General features: G+C 44.9%; 1 protein-coding gene across 1 annotated transcript in view; it reads left to right on the forward strand.

Annotated features, from left to right (window-relative positions):
* The window catches only part of cacnb2 (calcium voltage-gated channel auxiliary subunit beta 2), a 200,814-nt gene that overhangs the window by 33,620 nt on the left and 152,638 nt on the right, over positions 1-14,556 (forward strand). The window lies entirely within an intron of this gene.

The raw sequence follows: 14,556 nt of genomic DNA on the forward strand, positions 1-14,556 counted from the left end.
TGCCAAGGAGATGACTGACTCGATATCTTATGGCAACAGTAAAATCAAACTCCAGGAAGAACTAAGTGTATCAGGCAGCATCTGTGGAGGGAAAACGGGGGTGGTGGTTAATTAAATCACCAGTTTTGCGCGGGTGAACATGATGATATGAATGAGTGGAGAAGTTGATGAACAAGTTTTTTACATTCCCTTCTTGTCCTCCTGATTTGCTTGTGAAGTGTACTTCCACAACCTGTATACTCTTCAAGAGATCTGCTTGATCTCAGCTGCCTTCACCTAAAAGCTATCCTGACTTGGAACATCATCTATCCATTCCCTCCACAGATGCTGCCTGACCTGCTGAGTTACTCCAGCACTTTGAGTTTTCCCTGCCATATGCCACCTTTTTCCTTACAGGAACCTCAATATCCCTCATCCATTCAGGGTTCCCTAATCGTGCCAGCCTTGCCCTTCACTCAGACAGAAATATATTGACATTTACATTGAACTCTCCAGTTCACTTGTAAATATTTCCCACTTACCAGACATCCCTTTACCTGCAAACGGCATAAACCTTTGCAAGTTCCCATCCAATGCCATAAAAATTCAATTTGCCCCAATTTAGGGCTTTAACCAATGGAGCAGTGCTATCTTTTACCATCTATATAATTAAAAGTCTCATCTTGACCACTTCCTGTCTGTGCTGTATATTGATTTTAGAAAAAACACTACCATATATCGCTATGATCTTTGGCCATCTTACTCGTAGTCCTCCTCTGCTGAGCAGGCCCCGAGGATTTTTCCCATCAATGAAAAATAAAAAAGTTTGAGATCCTCTCGCCTGTCAATAACAGCGATGAAGGTAACACTCCTTCCGGGTGCGGGGCAGAGGGGCAGGACTATAAAACCCCGGATGCCTGGATATCTCAGTCACTCTGCAAGATCGCGAGGGAGAGGCCACGACTCTCATTCTAAGCTGTGGATCAACTAAACTGTGAGTCTGCAATGTACTTGTAATAAATGATTTGTTAGCCCTTAATGAAAATCAAATGAGTTGTTTGGCCTGCCCTGTGCTTGAAACTGCAATGGCAATGGAAATTAAATGAAAATGCAATCAGCTGTTTGACCTGCCCTGTGCTTGAAACTGCAATGGCAATGGAAATTAAATGAAAATGCAATCAGCTGTTTGGCCTGCCATGTGCTTGAAACTGCAATGGCAATGGAAATGAAATGAAAATGCAATCAGCTGTTTGGCCTGCACTGTGCTTGAAATTGAAATACAAATGAAAATGCAATGAGCTGTTTGGCCTGCCCTGTGTTTGAATTGAAATGGAAATGAAATTAAATGAGTTGTTTGGCCTGCCTGAAAGCACTAATTTCAGTACACGCCCCAATTAGCTGAGAAAGCAGTCCCTTTTGGCCAAAATGCCCGTTTTAGGCCCAAAAGGCCCGTGCCAGGCCAGGAAAAGTCCAGAAAAAGTGCCTTTTACTGAAATTTCACTCTTTTTTTAAAGAGCCCCTTTGACCCATCAGGCATGTACTAGCCCAGGAGGAGTCCCTTCGGCCCATCAGTAAGCATTCCCCCTGCAAATATTAAACCTCAGCCCAGTACATTTCTCCCTCCCTTCATTGGTTCCTTGTGAGATCCAGGCCAAGATAGACTTTGCTCCTTCATTGCTGTGATCTGCAGAAAAAGATGAAAAATGTCTAAAATTGATTCTCCACCCTCTCCCCCTTTTTCTCCCACAGTCTCTCACCTGTTTTGGGCAGAATTTCTGGCAGTTTCTGAGCTGCCAGCCCACCAGGCTTGAGTGACTGAGCTGCCAGCCCACCAGGCTTGAGTGACTGAGCTGCCAGCCCACCAGGCTTGAGTGACTGAGCTGCCAACCCACCAGGCTTGAGTGACTGAGCTGCCAGCCCACCAGGCCTGAATGACTAAGCTGCCAGCCGAATAATCTATTCAGCCCACAGTCCATACTAGCCCTCTGGAAACCAGTCCCTTTGGCCCACAACGCCCATACTAGTGCCCCAGAAAGCCCCCCCCCCCTCCCCCACTGGCCACCAATATTGGAATTGTTGGAGAGGTGGAATATTGCGTTGGGGGACCAGCCCTCCCATGTCCCACTTCGTCTAATAACTATTTAAAAACTAATGGAATTAGTCACTGATTCCAAAGTGCCAACGGGTCAGGCAGCATCTCAGGAGAATGTGGTTCAGACGTAAGAAATGTCCACAACATCCACATATCCATGTTCTCCAGAGATGAGTTACTCCAGCACTTTGTGCCCTTTTTTTGTTGTAAACTAGCATCTGCAGTTCCTTGTTTTTTACGTCCATGATTGGGATTTAAATTTGAAAAGTGAATATTTCTGTTCTTAACGCTCCACCAAACCAAACATTGTCTCTTACAAGCTATACTCTCCCTAATTCCTTGCATCTTTATCAATCATAGAAACATAGAAACATTGAAAATAGGTGCAGGAGTAGGCCATTCGGCCCTTCGAGCCTGCACCACCATTCAATATGATCATGGCTGATCATCCAAATCATTATTGTTTGCTATCATTTTCAAAAGCTTTCTCGTTCTGATGCATGGTTTCAACCTAAAATATTAAGTTTGGTTATTACTCCACAGACACTATCTTACCCATTGAGTATTGCCACCAAGGATGACTTAATACAGTATTAAATGAAGCAAGATTTATGAATTATTTAAACATTCATAGAAGCCCATTCTAAGTTCTCAACATTGTGTTTTAAATCATTAACAATTTTTTCGTTTAAACTTTAAGAGCCTGTGACTTGGCCGTCATTTGTACGTAAATTACTTGACATAATTTAGGCGTCACGACTGCCTATGTCATCACGCATCATGCTGCGCGCATGATGCGTGATGACATAGGCAGTGATGCGTGGCTGCGCGCGGCGTCGCAGGATTTTGTGATATACAACATCTTCGTGCGCCGTCTGCGCGACGCGCAAATGATGGCCAAGTGAGACAGGCCCTTTAGTGTTCGGTAGGAAAGGTCTCTGTTCCTTTGTCCAACAATCAGAACCTTTCATAGACACATAATGCTGGAGTAACTCGGCGAGTCAGGCAGCATCTCTGGATAAAAGGAATAGGTGACATTTTGGGTTAAGTCCCTTCATCAGACTTTTATCCCAGGGTGTAAATATCAAGGGCATGGTTTGATGGCAACATTTATAGATGTGCAGGGAAGATTATTAGACAGAGAATGGTGGGTGCCTGGTCACGCTACCAGGGGTAATGGCAGAGAAGAAGCTTTTGGTAGGCATATGGCTAAACAGCGAAGGATAGAGATAATGTGCTGGCAGAGAAGATTAGTTTAACTTGGCATAGTTTTCAGAATGAACACTTTGGGGCCGAAAGGCCTGTTTCTGTGTTGCACAGTTCTATGTTCTAATACCTGTGGCAGACCCATAAATACTCTTTGCCTTTCCAGCACAACAGAATATTTGTAGTTATTTTATTTCCATAATGAATTTAAGAACAATGGGGATATATCTCACAATGTATTCAGTAGGGATCTGTCCTCTTCCATCATTAGATAGCAGAGTATTGTAACAAGATTGATGCTGAAAACCTTCCTGTCGTATCACTATCATCTCACCAAATCTTTACCCTCTTGTGACAAGAATGCAAGAGATTACAAAAATGTTATCAACATGTGCCCAGTGGAATGCTCAGCATTCACTTGTGGGGTATATTTTGTGTCTGCTAAAGAGCTGCACTGCTAAGGGTTTCTCACCACTTCATCGGCAAGTAAGCCTTCCAAAGCAGCCAAATTCTGATTTCTCCATTGTTGGATTGCGCACAGCTATTGACCCACTGGTAGTGAATATTCATTTCCCAGCAGTTTGTCTGAACTATCACACACCACGAGGAACCCTGCCCTCACTTAGCCTAAACTTGGCTCCAAGAACCAGGGGGGGCTTTACTACCATGGGAAAGTAAAAGTGTCTCAATACCAGTGGGACATCTATGCAACAGTTGTGAGATTCCCCAATGGACATGCCCTAGAATTTAATGATAATGGAATAGGGAAACAACAGTAGATTAAAAAAGAGGAACTGGCTTTTACTGTATATAGGGCTTTTTACAACTGTCCCAAATAGAAGGATGAAATTCACCCTTGCAGTAGCACAACAGAATGTTTACTTAATACTGGTCAGTGGTGGCCCTGTCAGTTACTGTCGGGACCATGGGAGCTCTGAATCTATTCAAACAGTGGCTCGTGACACTCCCATATTGTCGAGGGTTGTCAATTTCTGTTGTAACTCAGGAGTCCATCTGGCTGGGGTCCCATCACAGTGCCCTGCAATGAGCTTGTGACAACTGATGTCACTGAACCAGACTGTGAACCAGGGGAAGCAAAGTGGCAGATCCTGCCATATTGTGCACAGAGAATGCGGCTTTACATTACTCTCCTCGCCTGCTGGACTCCACATGGACTCCAGATCAATTTGGCACAAGATCCGAGACCTCATTGATTGCTATCGGCTTCTAACCCTGCATATTCAAAGGCAAAGATGAGGTATTTAATTAAAACAGAAAAGGCAGAAATGAGCCAGCAATATTCCGCAGGCCACTAATTTTAACAATTTACTTCAATCTCCACTTGAAATCCTCCCGAGTAGCACTAGCGAGCATCCATAAATGGGAGAAGATTGAAGCTCTCGTGCAAATCCTGTGACACACCAGTCAATCTAAATACAGCACATCCTGTGGTTCCTATTTACTTACAGGACATTGGATGGAAGTTTGCGAATGACACAAAAATTGCTGTATTGGACAATGAAGAAGATGACCTACGATTAGAATGGGATTTTGATCAACTGGGAGAATGGGCCGAGGAAGGGCAGATGGAGTTTAAGTCAGATAAATGCGAGGTATAGCATTTTTGTAGATCAAATCAAGGCAGGACTTATACATTTAACATTAGGGTCCTGAGGAATGTTGTAGAACAGAAAAGATCCAGGGGTTTACATGGGTTTTAATAAAGCATATGATAAAGTCTCCCATGGTAGGCTGATCCAGAAGATTAAAATGCATGGGATTAACTGTGACTTGGTTATATGAATTCAGAATTGGTTTATAGATAGAAGACAGAGCGTTGTGCTGGAAGGATAATATTCAAGCTGGAGGTCTATGACCAGTGGAGTTCCTAAGGAAGGTACACAAAAAAGCTGGAGAAACTCAGCGGGTGCAGCAGCATCTATGGAGCGAAGGAAAAAAGCAACGTTTCGGGCCGAAACCTTGCTTCAGACTGATCGGGGGTGGGGGGGGGGAGAAGAAAGGGAAAAGGAGGAGGAGCCAGAAGACTGGGGGATGGGAGGAGACAGCAGGAGGGCTGAGGAAGGGGAGGAGACAGCAAGGACTAACAAAATTGGGAGAATTCAATTTCATGCCCCCAGGATGCAGACTCCCCAAGCGGAATATGAGGTGCTGTTCCTCCAATTTCCGGTGTTGATTTCCTAAGTTGAGTTCCTAAGGAATCTGTGTTGGGACTGCTGCTGTTTATGATACATATATAAATGACTTGGATGCAAACGTAGATAGGTTGGTTAGTAAGTTTGAAGATGACACCAAGATTCTTTGTGAGGATGGCTGTCAAGGTATATACAGTGGGATATAGATCAGTTTAGGTTTTTTTTTTCAGTTTAAAGATACAGTGGGGAAACAGGCCCTTCGGCCCACCGACTCCACCCCGACCAACGATCTCCACACATTAACACTATCCCACACACAATTATGGACAATTTACATTTATACCAAAACAATTAACGTACAAACCTGTACGTTTTTTTGGAGTGTGGGAGGAAACCGAAGATCACGGAGAAAACCCACTTAGGTCATGGGGAGAACGTACAAACTCCATACAGACAGCACCCATAGTCAGCATCGAACCCGGGTCTCTGGCACCGTAAGGCAGCAACTCTCCCTTTGCACCACTGTGCCACCCAGATATCCTACAGGAACGGGTGGAGAAATGGCAGATGGAGTTTAATCTCAATAAGTGTGATGTGTTGCATTTTGGGAGGTTAAAAGTGGGGGGAAATGTAATGACATGACCCTTATTAACTGCATTGGTATACAGAGGGATCTTGGGGTCTAATAATAATAATAATAATAATAATAATAATAATAATAATAATAATAATAATAATAATAATAATAATAATAATAATAATTATAATAATAATAATAATCTTTATTACGAGGTCCAGACATGGGGCAACATTACATTAAAAAATGCATTGCATATTAAAAAAATATCATACATATAAAATCTTAGTTTATCACTTATAAAAGCATCATAAATTATATTTATAAAAAATAATTAAAAAAACACAATACAAACGTTAAAAATCCAGATTAAAAGAATGATCAATGACCTAAGTCCATAACTCCCTGAAAGTGACAACACAGGTAAATAGAATGGTAAAGAAGGCATGTCACATGCTTGGATTCAGAGGTCAGGGCATTCAGTATAAGATGTCATGATGTCATTCCTCTCTCGCCCAGCCTTCATGTCCTGTGGGGGCACCTCCAACAGCCACCCTTAAGGGCGCAGAAGGTCCACCGCTGTCACCGACTCCCTCCACCGTCCGGTTCCCAGTCTTCTGGGATGAGCAGGAAACTCTGATGAGACTTCGACTTCACGTGGGTTCGCCGGTTCCCCGGTGCATGAGTCAGGCCTTCTGCTGGGGTACGGCAGTGGCCCGCAGCCCATTGGGCATGACATGGATAGGAAAGGTTTTGAGAGATATGGGCCAGGCACAGACATGTGGGACTAGCTCAGTTAAGCAACTTGGTCGCCATGGCTGACAATGTATGCACATGAGACTGACTGGTAGGATACAACTGGGCCAAGCAGTGTTGCCCTTCAGTTGAATAATCTCCCAGTAGGCCTAATTGTTGCCTATGCTTAAACTGTGCCGACTACCACTTTTTGATCTCTAATGCCCCTGTCCCACTTAGGAAACCTGAACGGAAACCTTTGGAGACTTTGCGCCCCACCCACGGTTTCCGTGCAGTTCCCGGAGGTTGCAGGTGGTTGCCGGAGGTTGCAGGTAGTGGAAGCAGGTAGGGAGACTGACAAAAACCTTCGGGAACCGCACGGAAACCTTGGGTGGGGCGCAAAGTCTCCAGAGGTTTCCGTTCAGGTTTCCTAAGTGGGACATGGGGCATTACCTAGCAAAGGGCCTTCAGGACGTTCATGGAAAATTGAGGGTGTGTGCAAATTAAGTATTATATTGTTCCTTAACAAGCCTAGTTTTAATAGCACTTCATTGTAGACACCCAAGAATACACCCAGAGGTGTTGTGTGTGACTGTCATCACCATATATCAGGAACGCCACTCAGTATTCCCTGTTGGAAAACAAACATCATAAATGTGCTGGAAAAAGTGAATCTCTTTCTCTTGTACGATGATATTTGCTTCAGGTAAGAAAACTATGTTGCTGCAACAGCCTGAGCAAGCCCATGTGTAACGAACAACAATGGTTATGGGTCCAAAAGGGAGCTGCAGATGCTGGAATATCGAAGGTACACAAAATTGCTGGGGAAACTCAGCGGGTGCAGCAGCATCTATGGAGCGAAGGAAATAGGCGATGTTTCGGGCCAAAACCCTTCTTCAGACTGATGGGGGGTGGGGGGGGGGAGAAAGAAGGAAAAGGGGAGGAGGAGGAGGAGCCCGAGGGCGGGCGGGTGGGAGGAGACAGCTAGAGGGTTAAGGAAGGGGAGGAGACAGCAGGGGCTAGCAAAATTGGGAGAATTCAATGTTAATGCCATACAGACGCAAGGTCCCCAGACGGAATATGAGGTGCTGTTCCTCCAATTTCCGCTGTTGCTCACTCTGGCAATGGAGGAGACCCAGGACAGAGAGGTCGGATTGGGAATGGGAGGGGGAGTTGAAGTGCTGAGCCACCGGGAGTTCAGGTAGGTTATTGCGGACTGAGCGGAGGTGTTCGGCGAAACGATCGCCCAACCTACGCTTGGTCTCCCCGATGTAAATCAGCTGACATCTAGAGCAGCGGATGCAGTAGATGAGGTTGGAGGAGATACAGGTGAACCTTTGTCGCACCTGGAACGACTGCTTGGGACCTTGAATGGAGTCGAGGGGGGAGGTGAAGGGACAGGTGTTGCATTTCTTGCGGTTGCAACGGAAAGTGCCCGGGGAGGGGGTGGTGCAGGAGGGAAGGGAAGAATTGACGAGGGAGTTGTGGAGGGAGCGGTCTTTGCGGAAGGCAGACATAGGGGGAGATGGGAAGATGTGGCGAGTGGTTATGGGTCCTTCTCTGTTCCTTTTTGGTACACAGCAAAAGTAAATATTATGAAGTATTAGATTCACATGGCAATTCCCAATGCTAGTAACTAAGCTACTTCAATTTACCACAAGGTCTATTTGTTTGTGTCTGTCCTGGGTATAAACAAGGGGTTCAAGAGCTGTCCGCAATGGTCTTTAGTTGCAGTCCCTCAAGTGCGAAAGAAACACCTGAGAGATTCGTCAAAGTGCCCTCTGCTGAATGAGTTCTATCTCAGTAGTGGAAAGCAAAGCTGTTATAGTTATATTTCTATTACAGTTTTATTGAATAGAAACTGTAAGCAAAGCACGATATTGGTGGATCAATCATTCAAAGCCTTGGAGGGTTTTCCTCTTTGTTTCATAATTCCAAACTACATTATGTCATGGAAAATTAATTTAGTGCAGTTAAAAAAGAAAAATGCACATATGGTAGAAATTGGAAATAAAACAGAAATGTTGAAATTCCATAGATTTTGAAAGAAGCGTTGGTTCAGCAGGAATAAAGGGCCTGTCCCACGAGCATGCGCCTGCATGCGGCAAGCGCGACCTAATGTGGTTGTTTGAGCCGTACGGCCTCATGGGGCCGGTCCCACTTCGATCGCCGAAGTCGTATGGAGTTGTGCGGGGCTGGTCCCGACATCGCGCGGGGCTCCGGAAAACTGACCGTGTTTAAAAATTCCGCGCGGCAATGGCCTGCCGGCCCGCAGCCGCCTCAATGACGTGTCACTCACTCGACTTCCGCGCGGCTCCCGCTTCTGGTTTGGTCGCGCTTGCCGCATGCCGTACGGCTCAAGCGACCACGTTAGGTCGAGCTTGCCACATGCAGGTCGCATGCTCGTGGGACAGGCCCTTAAGAATTCACCAGAATAACTTTAAATAATATTGAACAGAAAATTCATATAAGTTACTACTGAAGATATGAGTGAATACATACTTTATTGCTGATAGATTTCTGTTTGGTATGTTGCTGAGCCATTGTTAACAGGCTTTTCCTTGAATTAAAGAAAGGATTTGCTCTCTCTAATCTTTTACCACTTCAAAACAACCAAAAGTACAAAAAGCAGTGACACAACATTCTGCAGATGAAGGAAACTTGAGCACAAACAATCCACTGGAGGAACTCAGCAGGTCAGACAGAACCTGTGGACGCAAAGGGACGTTTCGGTGGGCGGCGCGACTCTCATCAGCAGCGGCCTCTGCAGTCCGTCTGCGTTTTTATTATTTTATGTCTATGTTTTTATGTAGTTTTTGTTATTTTTTGTTGGGGTATGTGTGTGGGGGTGGTGTGGGGGGGGAGGGGGTAACTTTTAAATCTCTCCCTGCACGGGAGACCCGACCTTTTCTTTGTCGGGTCTCCGTTGTCGTTGGGGCTGCAACGAGGAGCGGCCTCCAACAGGAAGACCGGGGGCTGTGGTGCCGACTACTCACCTCACCGTTGCGGAGCTGGCTGAGTCCAGAGCGGGTGGAGCTGTGGTGGACGCTGCTGCGGCCCGACCCCCGGAGATTCGGTGGCTGCAACTGCGGGTTTGGCGGACAGTGATACCGGGAGCCCGCGGATCCCTGGAGGGAGACCGCTTTTCGGGGCTTCCGCAACGGCGACTTCTCCCGCCCGAGTTGCGGGGTTGAAGAGCTCCTGGAGCGGGGCCTTACAGCACCGCCCCGCGCGGCTTGGAATGGTTGCGGGATTGCGAGCGCCCGCCGCGGGCTCTAACACCAAGACCCGGTGTGCGACCTTGCATCACCCGGCGTGGCTTTAATGGCCACGGGACAATCGCCATCGCCCGCCGGGGGCTTTGACTTTGACTTTGACATCGGGGGGGGGGGAGTGCAGTGGAGAGAGAAGTTTTTTTGGCCTTCCATCACAGCAATGTGATGGATGTTTATGTAAATTATGTTGTGTCTTGGGTCTATTTCTTTGTAATGTATGGCTGCAGAAACGACATTTCGTTTGGACCTCAAGGGGTCCAAATGACAATAAATTGAATTGTATTGTATTGTATTGTAACATTTCCGGTTGAGGCTCTGCAATTGGACCGAAAGTGTAAAGGGGTGATTCCATGTACTTTTCTGCCAATTAAGTATATTTCAATCGTTCAATTGTACCTTCATCTCACATAGATCAAGTGAAATTCATTTTTTGCATACATTTCATTAACAACCTTACTATACTTTTGGCACAATCATACTTGAGTATAAGAGTGTAAGAATAGATGACACTGTGGAAGTACACAAGAGTTCTGGCACCATCTTGTTCCCTTCAAGTTCAGTCTTGTTAAAATTTAAGTCTAATTTTGGCCACAAAGGCCCATTGTCCTGATGGTGGCACAGATTTGGAATTACAGGGGTTGGCCTGGCCAGGCGATATGTCAATATTCTCCCACCGCCACTCCGTGCCACTGCAGGCCGCATCTGATCTGCACAATCAGCCACTTGGAGCAGCACTCAATCTAATCGAGACCCAGGCTGCTGCATGGCCTCCAGCTGAAACCTCGATCCGGACACATTGACTTACGAACATCCCATTCCTTGCCTCACACAGCCATTGCTCAGTTTCGTTGCTCCGGGGCGCTTCCCGCAGCCGACCGTTGAGCACCCAGAGCGCCTTCAATCTTCTTCTTGTGCATGGCGTGCACAGCCTAAAGTTGTAGGACAACTTGTTCTATTTGATCTTATTTCATTGTGCTCATCACGTTGATTGCATTTGGCGAAACAGGGCGGACCACATGACGGTTGCAATCTCCCTCCCCAACGCCTTCAATGACGTGGCAGATCGGGCCTCAGCCCACTCAACGGCACCATTGTTTTCCTCTATCCACCACTGCCGCCATCTTGAAGGGCTCATCTCAAGCGTTGAACTAGGCTGAACCATTTTCAGCTGTTTCATGTTAAGGTCTGTCACCTTAGACCAGTGTCAGTGATAAATCTAGTGGTAATTCGATTTTCACTGTACCTTAATTGGTACATATGACAATAAACTGACCTTTGAAATCTGATCATACAAAATGTGTACATCATCTCTTCACCATGGGCTATTTGGAGGTTTTTTTAATCACATTTTCTTACTTATGAGAACATTTTTGCAGATTACATATGTGTCATTTGAGTATAAAATTGATGTTTTGTGATTATACTTATTTTGTTTACCTGGGACACTTGATTGCATAAATTGTAATGGTTAGAAAAGTTAGTGCACCAGATAGAGGAAAGGTTCCAGCTTTGTGCATTTAAACATTTCTAGAGAATCAGCTTTGAAGAAAATTATTTGAATTATACTCTTTTTATAATTGTCTTATGTGGAATTGCTGCAATCTCTAAACATCCTCCAAAAGGACTTGGGTTGCCAGCAGTTCTCTGTGTTAAAAGGAGATGGTATTTATCTCATACTGTAAATCCTGGATTTACACAAGCTCTCCAAATCTCCTTACAATGAAACAATCACATGACTCCTCCTCGCCATCATGCTTTCAATCCAAGCAGGAAGCAACGATAAATATATGCAGCACACTCTTTTACAAATCCAATATTTAATTAAATATTGAGTCTTTGACAACACTGTCAAATAAATTATTATACCAGCCGGTATTATAGCGTCAGTGCCTGTCACCGGTTGGCGTAGGTTGACGTAGGTAGTCGACAATGGAATTCACCAAAGTCAGCACCGGCGACAACCTATGTCATCCTGGCGACAACCTACGACAAGCCAACTGTCGCCGAAAAGTTTGGAACATTTCAAAATCCAGGGGCGACCAGAAAAACGCTACGATTCTTTGGGCGACTGAGGAGACGACTCACGACCATACAGGCGACACCTAGGCGACCATGTGGCGACATTGTAGTCGCCTGTAGTCGCCTAAAAAATCGCCTAAGTGGGACAGGGGCATTATTGCGCCTGTTTAGAAATCTCCTCTTCACAAAAGGTGCTCATTCATTTTTCTTTTATCCCACAGTTTTCTTGGTGCTGCATTGGTATTGGTGTTGGTATGAGTTTATTATTAAGATACAGTGAAAGCTTTGTTTGTGTGCTATCCAGTCAAATCATACTATGCATTAATATAAACAAGCTATACACAAATACAACAGGCAGTGCAAAGAGAAAAAGACCAGAGATCTGCAATGAGGTAGGTGGGAAGATTGGGATTACTTACGGCAGGCTTGTTTTATGGAAAGGTCATCATCACAGTGGGGAGGAAGCTGTTCCTGAATCTAGTGGTACATTCAAGTTTTTGTACCTTCTGCCCGATGGGAAAGGGGAGAAGAGGGAATGAACGGAGTGAAAAGTGTCCTTGATTATATTGGAACGACAAGGAAATGCAGATGCTGGGTTACAAACTAAGATATAAAGTGTTGGAGTTACTTGGCATGGGTCAGGCAGCACCCACCCCTCTGTCTTTCTTCCACCCTCTCTCCCCTATGCTCCAGCGTGACTTGAGCCTATTTCTCCCCACCCCCACCCCTTCCCCTGGCATTTACCCAACTCTGTTTCTAAGGCTGTCCCTTGCAGTTGGGCAAGACTTACTTTTACACAGCTTTTGTAGCTTCTGACGTAACTAATGAAGCCAATGTAGGAATCATTGCTACCGGGCAGCATACAACTAATTTTGTTAATAGTTTTGCTCGAGACTGCAAGAAATAGCAGGTGGTCTGCCCAATCTAGCTGACTAGGAGCAACTCTGCACATGGAGCTGTGGATGTTGACCTGGGAGGGGATGCTATCACTTAATTATCATTATACTGCACCAAAAACTGGCCCTTCAGCCCACCATATCCATGCCAACGTTTGCCCATCAATCCCTTTTCATCCATAAAAACAGATGACAAATATTAATTTAAGATCTCAACTGTGTCCACCTATTCCTTGCATAATTTGACAATTTAGTCCCTGATACACCGTATTCTTGTCCTCAAAATACATACAAAAATGTCCTTAATTGTCCTTTATGCCTTCTGCTATTTCCACGGAGACTATCATAATCTCCAGAAAAGTATTTTAATGTAGAATACAGAACAGTACAGTCCTTTGGCCCACAATGTCTGTGCCAAACATGATGCCAAAACCAACTCTTAATTGCTTACACATAATCCATATCCCAGGCATACCCCAAATCTCTTAAATGTCACTATAATATCTGCCTCAACCTCCACCCCCGGCATTGCATTCCAGGCACTAGCACACTCTGTTTAAAAAAAAACAAAAAAACTTTCCCTGCATATATATATATATATATATACCTATATATATATATATATATATATATATATATATATATATCTATCTATCTATCTATCTATCTATCTATCTATCTATCTATCTATCTATCTATCTATCTATCTATCTATCTATCTATCTATCTATCTATCTATCTATCTATCTATCTATCTATCTATCTATCTATCTATCTATCTATCTATCTATCTATCTATCTATCTATCTATCTATCTATCTATCTATCTATCTATCTATCTATCTATCTATCTATCTATCTATCTATCTATCTATCTATCTAGTCGCCTGCCCGGCTGCCTTTCTTCCTTTTGATTCGTTTCCATCGTGTGATGTCACAATGCCCAATGCTCGCAGATGTCCAATCGGAATGGATCCATTTACATGGACGGCTGCTGGCTGCATTTCTTCCTTTGATTCACTGCAACTCCGAAACCAGACGCAGAATCGCCGACATCTTTTACATTTCGGTAGAGATTTCACTTTTCTTTCTAAGTATCCGCTCCTCATTACATTTCGTCGTGTTTAAGTACACGTTTTTAATCAAATCCTTCCCCCCCAATATTTCAAAAATAAACTGGCTTCTCACCCATAGAAGCAGCACCAGCCCCAGCCCCTGGTGAACGTTCCATTGTGTGATGTCACAATGCCCAATGTTCACATATGCCCCATCGGAACTTAAGAGGGAGTTAGATGTGGCCCTTGTGGCTAAAGGGATCAGGGGGTATGGAGAGAAGGCAGGTACAGGATACTGAGTTGGATGGTCAGCCATGATCATATTGAATGGTGGTGCAGGCTCAAAGGGCCGAATGGCCTACGTCTGCATTAATTTCTATGTTTCTATGTTTCCCTCTCTTCACCCCTCTCCCTCTCCCACCCATCCCTCTCTCCCCCACCCCCCTTCCCTCTCTACCCCACCCCCTTCCCTCTCTCCCCCCGCCCCCTTCCCCTACCCCTCTGTCCCTCTTCCACCACTCCCCCTACCCCTCCCCTCCCCACTCTTCCACTTCTCTCCCCTTACCCCA

This window comes from Amblyraja radiata, chromosome 2 (assembly GCF_010909765.2).
Source record: "Amblyraja radiata isolate CabotCenter1 chromosome 2, sAmbRad1.1.pri, whole genome shotgun sequence".
Taxonomy (NCBI): Eukaryota; Metazoa; Chordata; class Chondrichthyes; order Rajiformes; family Rajidae; genus Amblyraja; species Amblyraja radiata.